This window comes from Mus musculus, chromosome 11, assembly GCF_000001635.26.
Source record: "Mus musculus strain C57BL/6J chromosome 11, GRCm38.p6 C57BL/6J".
Taxonomy (NCBI): domain Eukaryota; kingdom Metazoa; phylum Chordata; class Mammalia; order Rodentia; family Muridae; genus Mus; species Mus musculus.
Window position 1 is genome coordinate 79,183,025 of NC_000077.6, and position 11,322 is coordinate 79,194,346.

Consider the following 11,322-nt stretch of genomic DNA (forward strand, 5'->3'; position numbering starts at 1 on the left):
GTCTCATGTTTTGCCAGAAGGAGAAGGAACACGGCGTCCTCGTGCTCACAGCTCTCATACTAAACTTAGCCAGCTCCCAGGGCTCCAGAGTTGGCAACTCAGCTCGTGGGGTCCTAATAAACAGCCATGGTGCAGTGACTCACAGACAGCAACCACGTGCGGGATGTAGCTGTTTTCAGCCAGCCTGTCTTAGAGCGGTGCTAGGCTGAGCCCCCCTTCACACGGCAAGCTCGAGGATGGGAAGGTGAGGACGAATGGATGTTATCTGAAGAGCCAGAGACGCCTCCAGGTCCCAGAGCCTGACACAGAGGAGAATAAGGCTCAATGCCTGAGGAGTAAGGAGACAGTTCTGTGAGGTCATACGGAGAGCGGATGAGCCGTCTTGAGGACTTCATGACCATCAGGGAACAAGGGAGACAGTGTCACATGGGAATTCTCTCTTCATGATAGCAGACAGGGGGTCAATAATAGAAGGTGGTTTCTAGGTGAATCCAGAGAATGTCCTTTTCCCTGGTGCTGATACGGTCAGGTTGCTCTGGTCAGACTGGGTCAAAGTTTATAACTGGTTCCAAGATCTAAGTCCCTGAAGGTGTGGATGGACTCTGGACTCATCAGCAGTCTGATAACTACATGTCAATCCACCTGTTGCCCCATCAATGGCAGCAGATGCTCGGCAGAGGCTGGGACATCTCAGAAGGAGGTAGACAGGGGCTTCCCGGGCTGAAAAGGTACCAAGAGTTCCTTAGGGAAGTCAGGAAGAGCTCGTCCGAGCAGCACATTGCAGCTGGTCTGAAAGCCAAGAAGATGGACACCCATACTAGGGAGTGAGGGACCCTAAAGGCTGGGGGCCAAAATGGGGCTACAATGACCTGATGCAAGCTTGCTCTGCATGGAGGGTGATCATCTGGCTCCTAGGGAAGTCACAGAGCCAAGTCAAGTGTTTCGCAGAGCATCCTAATGAAGGGGTTAGTCACATTCAAGAGGTCCCAAGGGAAGAACGAGGCTAATGAGAGGGGCCTACAGAAGTCTGTCCAAACAGAGCGGAGCTCGCTGATAGCACTACTAAACCTTTCCAGCAGTGTAGTTGGAGGTAGTGAGTCCCCCAGCAATGGGAGCCTTTAAGCAGATCACTAACCTTGTCTGCCCTCTGTGTCAGCTCCCCCTGAAGTCCTGTGGAAGGAAATATGCAGAAACTCAGCTTTGCTCTTCACAGGTGGCACTCAGAGACCAGAAAAGACTGAATACTGCGCCCAAGGTCACCAGAAAGCAGCAGGACCAGAAACAGCCTTGTCTGCTCCACCACCCAAGCTCTAGACTTCCCCATCTGGTTCCCCAATTGGTGTCCAGACTGGCACTATTTTTAACTGGTTCCCTTGGCCAGGATGGAGAATGACTACAGGCTGGGCTAGTGCTGGCTTCTGGAGCTCAGGTGAGGCTAGAAGGGAGCCAATGGCCTGTCCTTGCACCCAGACTTGTCATGTGTGGCTAAAGGAGGATTCGAGTGTGCCAATACAGTTACCCAGCCTGGTGTTGTCCCTGCACCTGTGAGGAGGGACTGTCACAGTGATGCAGGAATGTGCTCTGATGGTAGGGCTCTACCCAAAGGAAACCGTCTTGATTTCATCTAGGAAACATTCAAAATGCACAAGAGAATATTGTCCTCCAGGCCACTAGGGGGCTTCAGCTGAAGCACCATAGAACTTTGTTTTCTCTCTCTCTCTCTCTTCCTTCCTTCCTTCCTTCCTTTCTTCCTTTCTTCCCTCCCTCCCCACTCCTTCCTTCCTTCCTTCCTTCCTTCCTTCCTTCCTTTCTTTCTTTCTTTCTTTCTTTCTTTCTTTCTTTCTTTCTTTCTTTCTTTCTTTCTTTCTTGTTTTTGTTGTTTGTTTGTTTGTTTGTTTGTTTGTTTGAGACAGGGTTTCTCTGTATAGCCCTGGCTGTCCTGGAACTCACTTTGTAGACCAGGCTGGCCTCGAACTCAGAAATCCACCTGCCTCTGCCTCCCGAGTGCTGGGATTAAAGGCGTGTGCCACCATGCCCGGCTTATGAGCTTTGTTTTCTAAAGTAAATTTCTGCAAATATCTGCCCACATACAGCTAGGCAAGGCAGCTCACACCTGTAATCTCAGCATTTAGTCAGGGCAGACAGGAGGGTCAAGGGTTTACAGATAGACAGAGGAACATTAGACTTTGTCTGAAAAAAGGAGGGGCTGGTGAGATGGCTCTGACAGTAAATCCACTTGCTTCCAAGCTAACCACCCTAGTTTGATCCTTGGAACCCACATGATGGAAGGAGAAACCTGACTCCTTCAAATTGTACTCTCCACGCATGTGCCTCCCATGCTAAATAAATGGATATAATGAAAAAAAAAATGAATGCAATAAAGTCAGCCCAAAGCTCCTTGGAGACTTTTGTGGTTGTTACTGTTGTTTCTTAGATTTATTTTTATGTATACCTGTTTGTTTCTCTCTCTCTGTGTGTGTGTGTGTGTGTGTGTGTGTGTGTGTGTGTGACATGTGTGCAGGTGCCTTCTGAGGCCAAAAGAAGGCTTTGAGCCTCCCACATCTGGAGTTACAGGCAGTTCTGTGCTGGGAACCGAACTCTGGTCCCCTGAAGTAGCAGAGTGCCCTTAACCACAGAGCATCTCTCCAGCACAGATGTAATTCTAACATTTTTTTTAAGTTCTAAAATGGTGTGTGTGCATGAATAGCGGGTGTATTCACACATGTGTGATAGGTAGCACTGGGGTTGCAGGCTTGCGTGCATGGCTAGGCCTGACTTTTGACATTGCTGTTGAGAGTTGAACTCAGTTCCCTATGCTCACCTGCTAAACCAGCTCCCCAGCCTGACGTTGATTTTGTGGTTTTGCCCCCTGGGCTTCTGGAGATAAAACCCAGGGTGTTATGTAGGCTACACAAGTGCTTTCCCAACCCGGGCACAAACACTACACCAGTGCTCTGTCACGGAGCCACAGCCTCAGTCCTTTTTATATTTGTGAATGGGAGGTCCCATTCCCTGTCCCCTCACTTCAGAGAGTATGCTCCTCCCGCATCCCCCTTCCCCAGGGGCTTCAAGTCTCTTGAGGTTGGGTGCATCTTCATCCACTGAGGCCAGACCAGGCAGTCTTCTGCTATAGATGCCCCGAGGGTAATTCCATTCTTAAATGGTAGCATCAGCTCTTCAAGATGGGCCTCATTAGGTCAGGCTTTTGTTTTGTTTGGTGGGGATTTTTGTACTTATTTTTGTTTATTTATTAAGATTTTTGGGTCAGAGTCTCCTGTAAGCAGGCTGATTTCAAATTCACTACATAGTTGAGAAAGGCCTTGAACTCCTGATCTTCCTGCCTCCACCTTCCAAGCGCTGGGATGGCAGTTATTTGACACCATATCTGGCAAAGAGGACACTGTGGTATTTGGTGGTTTGATCTGTTTTGTGGTGTTGGGATTGAACCCAGGGTTCGGCTGGTGCTAGGCATGTTCTACCAACTGAGCTGCATCCCCAACCTCCTGGTTTTGTTTAGGGTCTTGAACAAAGTTTTCCTACACCCTCTAAAGGACAGTGTAAGGAGGCTGATGGTGGCGCAGCTGGAGGCTATGGGTAGGGCGAATCCATGTCCGGGCAGTTTTTTCAGTTACAGTTTTCTTTTTTTTCTTTTTTTTTCTTTTTATTTTTTTCCATTTTTTATTAGGTATTTAGCTCATTTACATTTCCAATGCTATACCAAAAGTCCCCCATATCCACCCACCCCCACTCCCCTGCCCACCCACTCCCCCTTTTTGGCCCTGGTGTTCCCCTGTACTGGGGCATATAAAGTTTGCAAGTCCAATGGGCCTCTCTTTCCAGTGATGGCCGACTAGGCCATCTTTTGATATAACAGTTACAGTTTTCATTTGTGTGTGTGTGTGTGTGTGTGTGTGTGTGTATCTGTATGCCTATGTTTCTGTGTGTTTCTGCATGTTTGTGGTTTGTGTCCGTGTGTGTATGTATCTGTTTATGTGTCTGTGTATATGTGACTGTGTGTGTGTCTGCCTCTGTGTGTGTGTGTGTGTGTCTGTCTGTCTGTATGTGTGTTTGTGTCTATGTGTGTCTGTATCGATGTGTGGCTGTCTGTGTATGTCTATGTATGTGTCTCTGTGTGTGTGTGTGTGTGTCTATGTGAGTATGTATCTGTGTGTGTGTGAGTATATATCTGTGTGTATGTGTCAGTGTGTATGTCTGTCTGTGTGTGCATGTCTGTGTCTATGTGTGTCTGTGTGTGTGTCTATGTGAGTGAGTGTGTGTGTGTGTGTGTGTGTGTGTGTGTGTGTGCAGGTGCCACAGTGCACTGGTGAAGGTCAGGGGACAACCCATGGGAACCAGCTCTCACTCCATCTAGCCACCCCCACAGCCCTTTGTCCCACAGCCTTCTGGACTCTTATTTTAACACAGCCAACCGCACTTTCTAACTTCTTTAGAGCTCCCCTGCCTCCCAGGAGGCCGTGTGACTCATGCTAAGCCAATCAGAGGGTCTTGTTCGTCAGACAGTTCCATGAAGGGAGGGCCACATGGTCCAAGCTGGACCAAATCATAGCTCTTCTCTTCCTCAGGAGCTACCAGCTTGAGCTGGGGAGTCAGTCCTCTTCCTTTCTGGGAATCTGAAGGAGCCAGCCCGATGCTCTGAGAATGTTTCCTGCCACTGAGATCACCGCTCCCAGGTGACGAAGGTGAAGACTGACTGATTTCTCCCACAAATCACATTTGCACCCACACGACCACAGTGACTTTTCGGATGCAAAGAGTTCCAGAAGGTGCCATTTCCTGGTTTGGTTTGGTGCAAAATTCCTTTGCAACGTTTTTTTAGCCCAATGTGATTTTCTTTGACTCCAGATGGCTGTCTTAGGACCAATCCTCAAATCCATGATGTAGACAGAAAAAGGAGCTAAGAGGCAAGGGTATGCAAGACCTTTAAAGAACATTCTAGAAGCCCTCGTCCAAAGTTGCCACTTATATTTCAATGGACATTCCTATATGCAGGGAATGCTGGGAAATCATAACTCCCACCTTAGCAATAAAGACTCTCCGTTACTAATGGAGGAAGGGGAGAGTCTGCATGCGGGGAGAAGCAGAGATGAACATGGAGCCTCCTTCAGGAACGGTCCATTCTTCATGCCCTTCTTAGTCCTATAGGCCAACATCATCCTTTTCTCCTTAATCTGGAGTGAGTTGTGTTTCAGTCACCTGCAACTGGGCTGTAGATGCCCTACGTCAGGGACTCCTCTGTCTCCCTGGCTTCCAGCCCAGGGTTTTTCTCCCAGATTCCCATGTTGCTTTGAGCAGAAACTTTTGGCACCGATCTCGCCCTTACTCATGCTCCGACTAACAGCACACTGTAATTTCCATGCCAACTTGTTTCCCGCCCTTTGGGGATCCTGGCAGGAGGCCTGAGGCAGGCCCTGCCCAACCTCCATCAGATTTAGATCTGATTATGGGGGGTTGTAGGGCATTCCTGGCAGACCTGGGGAGAATCCAGAAATGGTGCAGACTTGGGGCCGCTCCCCCTTATCAACCCACTCAAAACAGAAGGAAAACTAGACACTATTTGCTTTCAAAGCTATCTATGCTCTGCCCTGACTTTCAGTGGGAGTGACCTAGGAAGCTTTGAGTGGCTCTAAGACCCACAGTTAGCATAGGGCCGTCTATTTGCCCAGCGGAGATAATAAACTTTGGTAGTTAGCCGGCCTCTTGCCACTGATGGCTAGCCTACAGAAGAGCCGGGCCAGCCCCACTCCTTCTTCCTGGGCCCTCGGTGGGTGGGGAGAAAACAGGAGCGCAGTCTTCCCAAGGCGTGCATCCAAGCAAACCAGTTCCCAAGCAGAGGCTGTGCTTGCTCCAAGCAGCAAGGTGTGCAGGGAAGCTGTTCTGAGGCCAGAGCTGGAAACCATTCTACCTCACATCTGAGTGCCAGGACAGTGAATGCCCACTCCATCTCGTAGGCCCTGCAAACCTTAGCCATCACCTCAGGCAGACTCTGAGTTTCTTCACTCGCTCAATGCCCATTCACCCCCTCCTTCACTCCCTCACACTGCTCTCAGTGCCTGTTCCTTCAGAGAGGCTCGTGTGCTGAGAAGAGCCAAGGCTTTGACGTTAGAGGCCAGAGTTCGAATCCCCACCTAGAGCTGAGCATAATAATGCCAGTAATCCCAGCTCTCATATGCTGAGATAGGATCACTAGCTAAGGGCCGCCGAGCCACGCAGCAAGACCATGTCTCAAAAGCAAACAGAGACACGCAATGATGGGGCTGTAGCTCACTGGGAGAGGGCTTCCTCACCTTAGCTGGGTCCAGGTCCAAGCACTGTGAAATCAAAGGCAAACAACCCCCGCAGTACCACGGGATCTTTTTTTGCCAGGTGCAGTGATGCACACCTGTAATCCTGGCACTGGGGACCCAGAAACAAACGAGGAGAGGACTTCATATGGTCATCCCAGCTTCATAGAGAATTTAATCCCTGGAGTCCATTAGCCAACTCCACAAAGCTGTCCTCTGACTTGCACTGAGACAAGTGCATGTACATACCATGCCCCCACACTCCACAGGCACACACACCATACCAGAGTGCACACACACACATCACACCAGACCACACACACACACACACACACCACATACCACACACACACACACACCAGACTACATACACATACACACACACCACATACCACACACACATACACACACACCACACACACAACACATTAGACCACACACACACACACACACACACACACACTATACAAGAGTGTGTGCACATGCACACACACGCAAACACACATACCACACACATCACACAAACTACACCAGAGCACACACACAAACACATATTGCACACACACCCCACCAGACCACACACACAAACACACACAACACCAGACCACACACAAACACACACACATACACACACACCACATACCATACCAGACCATACACCACACCACACCACACACATAAACACACACACCATACCAGAGCCCCCCCAAACACATACTACACATTACACACACAAACACACACAACACACCAGGCCACACATACACACACACACACAAACACACACAACACAACACATACACAAACACACATACACACATACACAAATTTAAAATAAAACAATCAAACAAATTCCTGTTTACCACTAAGTAGCCATATGACTTTGGGCAAGTAATTCTTTTTTACTTAAATTTTATTTATAAATGTGCTTTTACCTGCATGTGTATCTGTGTACCGTTTGCATGCCTGGTGCCTGCAGAGTCCAGAAGACGACACTGAATCCCCTAGAACTGGAGTTATAGATGGTTGTGAACCTCACATGTGGCTGCTGGGAACTCTACCCAGGTCCTCTGGAGGAACAACCAGTGCTCTTAACAGATGAGCCATCTCTCCAGCCCCTGGGGAAGTAACTCAGTATCTGCCTGCCTCCATTTCCCATTTGAAAAGTGGAGATAAGGATTTCTCCCTCACATTGTGAATATAAAATTTAGTCTAGGAAGCACAAGAATAAGCCAGGCATGGTTACATATGCCTACAATCCTAGCACTTGGGAGGTGGAGGCAGGGGTACAGAGGTTCAGGGCCAGTCTCATCTCCATACTGAATTCAGGGCCAGTCTGGACTACAAGAGACCCTGTTTCAAAACAAACAAGCACCCCTAAACAAGCTAAGATGCCACACCACAGCAGTTGTCAGGAGACAGTGATGGCCCTGCCCTGATGGTGCTGCTGGTGCTGGTGCTGTGCTGACACAGAAACAGAAGATGCCCAGGAAGTCGTGGCCACTGTGCCCATGCTCTGGTGGATGCTGACTGCCAAAGCACAGGGGGTCACATGTAACAAGGACAGTGTTCCATGTGACCTCATCATGCTTCCCTGTGTGAGAACTCCTGGGGAAGGGTCTGCCCTTTTACATTTTTAGTGATTTTTGTTGCATAGGAGATAAAGTCCAGGGCTTTCTGCACACTGTAAGCAGTCTATTTCTGAACCACACACCTAGCCCCATCTCAGTGATGGCATCAGGATGTGCCCAATGCCCAGTAACATTCAGTCTACACATCTGGGGTGGAGTCTAGGGCTCCTGAGTACCCAGAGCAAGGTGGGTCTGAATCCCAAGGTTCCTTGGTAGCTTAGGATATCTTCCATCCTGAGATAATTTGCCATCCAAATCTCTAACTGCTGGTGGAGAAGACAGATCTTTCTAACAAGCCATAGCCCTGTTCAGACTAGCTACCACTTCCCACCCTTGCTCTGTGCTTCCCAGCCCAGGAGCAAGCCAGATTCTGTGCTCCCTGCCCAACATTTATATCCCCAGCTATTTATAAACCTGGCTTACAGCAGTCTGAGACTGACGCTGAACGGGTGGCAAGAAATCTGGCCTCAAAATCATGCAGCAGCCCCAGCGGCCCCTGGCACCCATCCGAACATTTTGTCTTGCAGACTCTGGCTTGCTTTCTCTATATAGGCTTGTGTCTCTCTGGCTGCACAGGGCACTGTGCTTTCTCCAAGGAAGGTGATAGGAAGACCAGAAGCCACCACATTGTTCAGAAGGGCCCAAGAACTGGCCTATAACCCCGAGCTGCTCCATCTTAGCTGTGTACTCTTGTAAAAGTTGCTTAACCTCTCTGTCAAATTAAAGAGATTTATCCCACGATCCGGTTCCTAACAGGATGGAGAAAGTGGAGTGGCTTTGTGTGTTTGGGTAGTGCTGGGCATGGAACCCAGGCCTTTACATGGGCCGGGCAAGCACTCTACCACTGAGCTACACTCTAGCCATGACTACATGTTTGATCAGCTCTCTACAGCAAGGTGGGCAACACACATTGCTACATCTTGTGTTTTCTCTACTTCTCTCCAATAGTCCTGGACTACAAGAGACCTTAATCCATGGTCCCCATGCTGTTCTTGAGGGCTGTCACTGAGAAAGGGGGTCAATTTGAGGAAAAGTCTCACCATCGCTCAGCTGGCTGGTGGTTCCCATTCATGTTGATTTGAGTCACAGATGGTCCTACAGTCAAGGGTAGAAGTTATGCCAAGTGGATCCTGCACAGCCACGGAAGCTTCAGCATATCTGAAGGGGATGGGAGAATGTATATTTAGAAACTCATAGGAGAGAACATGGCATCAAATGGGAATTGAGATCGTGACTTGATACCTGGGCCTCTTGCTGATGTTACTAAGACAGATCTCAAGGTGGCTTTGTGGCAACTTCAAGACAGAGCCCTGGTGAAAGCAGGTAGGCTTCCCCCACATAGTCAGAGCAGGAGGGGAGAGAACAGACCTAATAGACTAACATGAGGCCCTACTGGGAAGCTCAGTAGTCTCTGGGAGGTATGCTAAACAGAGCAGGTTAGCACCTTTTTAAAAAAGCCACTTCTGGTTCTCACACTGCCCCCTGGTGGCTGGGAGGCCTGGGACAGCCAATTAGCATAAACAAAATAGGCTATGTTTCTTTTCTTTTCTTTTCTTTTCTTTTCTTTTCTTTTCTTTTTATTAGATAATTTCTTTATTTACATTTCCAATGCTATCCCTAAAGTTCCCTATACCCTCCCCCAGCCCTGCTCCCCTACCCACCCACTCCCTCTTCTTGGCCCTGGCGTTCCCCTGTACTGGGGCATATAAAGTTTGCAAGACCAAGGGGCCTCTCTTCCCAATGATGGCCGACTAGGCCATCTTCTGCTACATATGCAGCTAGAGACACGAGCTCCGGGGGGTACTGGTTAGTTCATATTGTTGTTCCACCTATAGGTTTGCAGGCTCCTTCAGTTCCTTGGGTACTTTCTCTAGCTCCTCCATTGGGGGCCCTAGGCTATGTTTCTTGCATGCTGAAGAACAATAGATAGACTTTCTGTTGGTTTTCAAGGACAGTTTGACAGGTGTGAACAGAGAAACAAAGCTGAGAGACTGGTCAGCTGCCCCCACTGTCCCTCATACCAGGCCAGGCCACAGCTTGGGGTACCAGAGGTCACATGGTGCTAGAGAAGGTGTCAGCTCAGTAAGCTAGTACCCTCCGGGTCCTACTTCACTTTCTGAGACACAGAATCTGCCAGAATGGTTTGAAAAACTGAACCTCTGTCAAGATGGCCCAGCATGGTGAGACTTGAACACACTGGCATTTCCTTGGCAAGGCGGAATGGGCCAGCAGAGTCACCCCACCCCAGCACCCTTCCCTGCTTTCAATTTCTGTCACAATGTTGTGCCAGCTCCCCAAGAGCGGCTGGCAGCTGCGAGGTTGGCTGCTGGCCGACACCAAATTCCAAAACAGAAGCAGGCCCACCCTGTCCCAGTGGCAGCCATTCACTCCTCCCATCCCTGTCTTTCCATGACCCTCGCCTCTCTTTGTGTCCTGGTTCTAGAAACAGTTCCCTCTCCCTGGAGAAAATTCCCAAAACCCCTTACCCAGTCACTGCCTAACTCACACTGCTTGGGTCCCCCAGGTGCTGAGTGTCCCTCTAGCCATGTGCCCATTTCCCAGCTTCACCTGACAGGGAAATGGGCACTTCAAATGGATGAGGATAGCCCCAATGGAGGAAACAAAACTGGAGGGCTAGCCTGATGCTCTAGCTCTGCTGTCGGATCTCAGGAAACAGTCCAAGTTCTCAGTCCACAAGACATGGACCTGACTACATTACTCAACTGGAAGTAGCCCAAGAAACCTGCCTCAAGGGCTGACGTCCCAGAAGCCAGCGTCCCCAGCAGGACCCTCCTCTTGCCTTCCTCTGTGACTCCTCACATCCCCCAAACTCCCTACCACAGCTCAGAGGAGGCGGGTCCAGTCAAATGGTCAAATGAGAACTTGCTCTGTCATCCACTGTCCTTTGAGCTTAATGTCCTGTATCTCACTTTAACTTAGCTATGATATTTTGAAGTCACCTATGGTCTTAGCCAGGTTTTCCATGGCCATGAAGAGACACCATGACCATAGCAACTCCTGTAAAGGCAAACATTTCATTGGGGCTGGCTTACAGGTTCGGAGGTTCAGTCCATTATCATGAACGTAGGAGCATGGCATCATCCAGGCAGGCATGACGCAGGGGCTGAGAATTCTACATCTTGTTCCAAAGGCAAACAGAAGACTGGCTTCCAGGCAGCTAGGAGGAGAGAGGGTCTCAATGTCCACCCTCAAAGTGACACATTTCCTCAACAAGGCCACACCTCCTCCAACAAGGCCATACCTCCTAATAGTGCCATTCCCTGGGCCAAGCATATTCAAATCACACCTATCCTACACACGTGGAAATTGAAGTGACTGACCCTGGGCCACACAGATGTCAGAGGTAAGACTTGAACCCAGACAATTCT

At 49.3% G+C, this 11,322-nt stretch overlaps 1 long non-coding RNA gene across 1 annotated transcript; it reads right to left on the reverse strand.

The window, feature by feature from the left end:
• Window positions 1-500: 500 nt before the first annotated feature.
• Gm30413 lies at window positions 501-9,334 on the reverse strand. Its single transcript, XR_388876.3, has 4 exons — window positions 9,176-9,334; window positions 8,974-9,091; window positions 1,136-1,170; window positions 501-720 (listed from the first exon to the last, which is right to left on the reverse strand). It is a non-coding gene; the product is annotated as a predicted gene, 30413 (long non-coding RNA).
• Window positions 9,335-11,322: the final 1,988 nt, after the last annotated feature.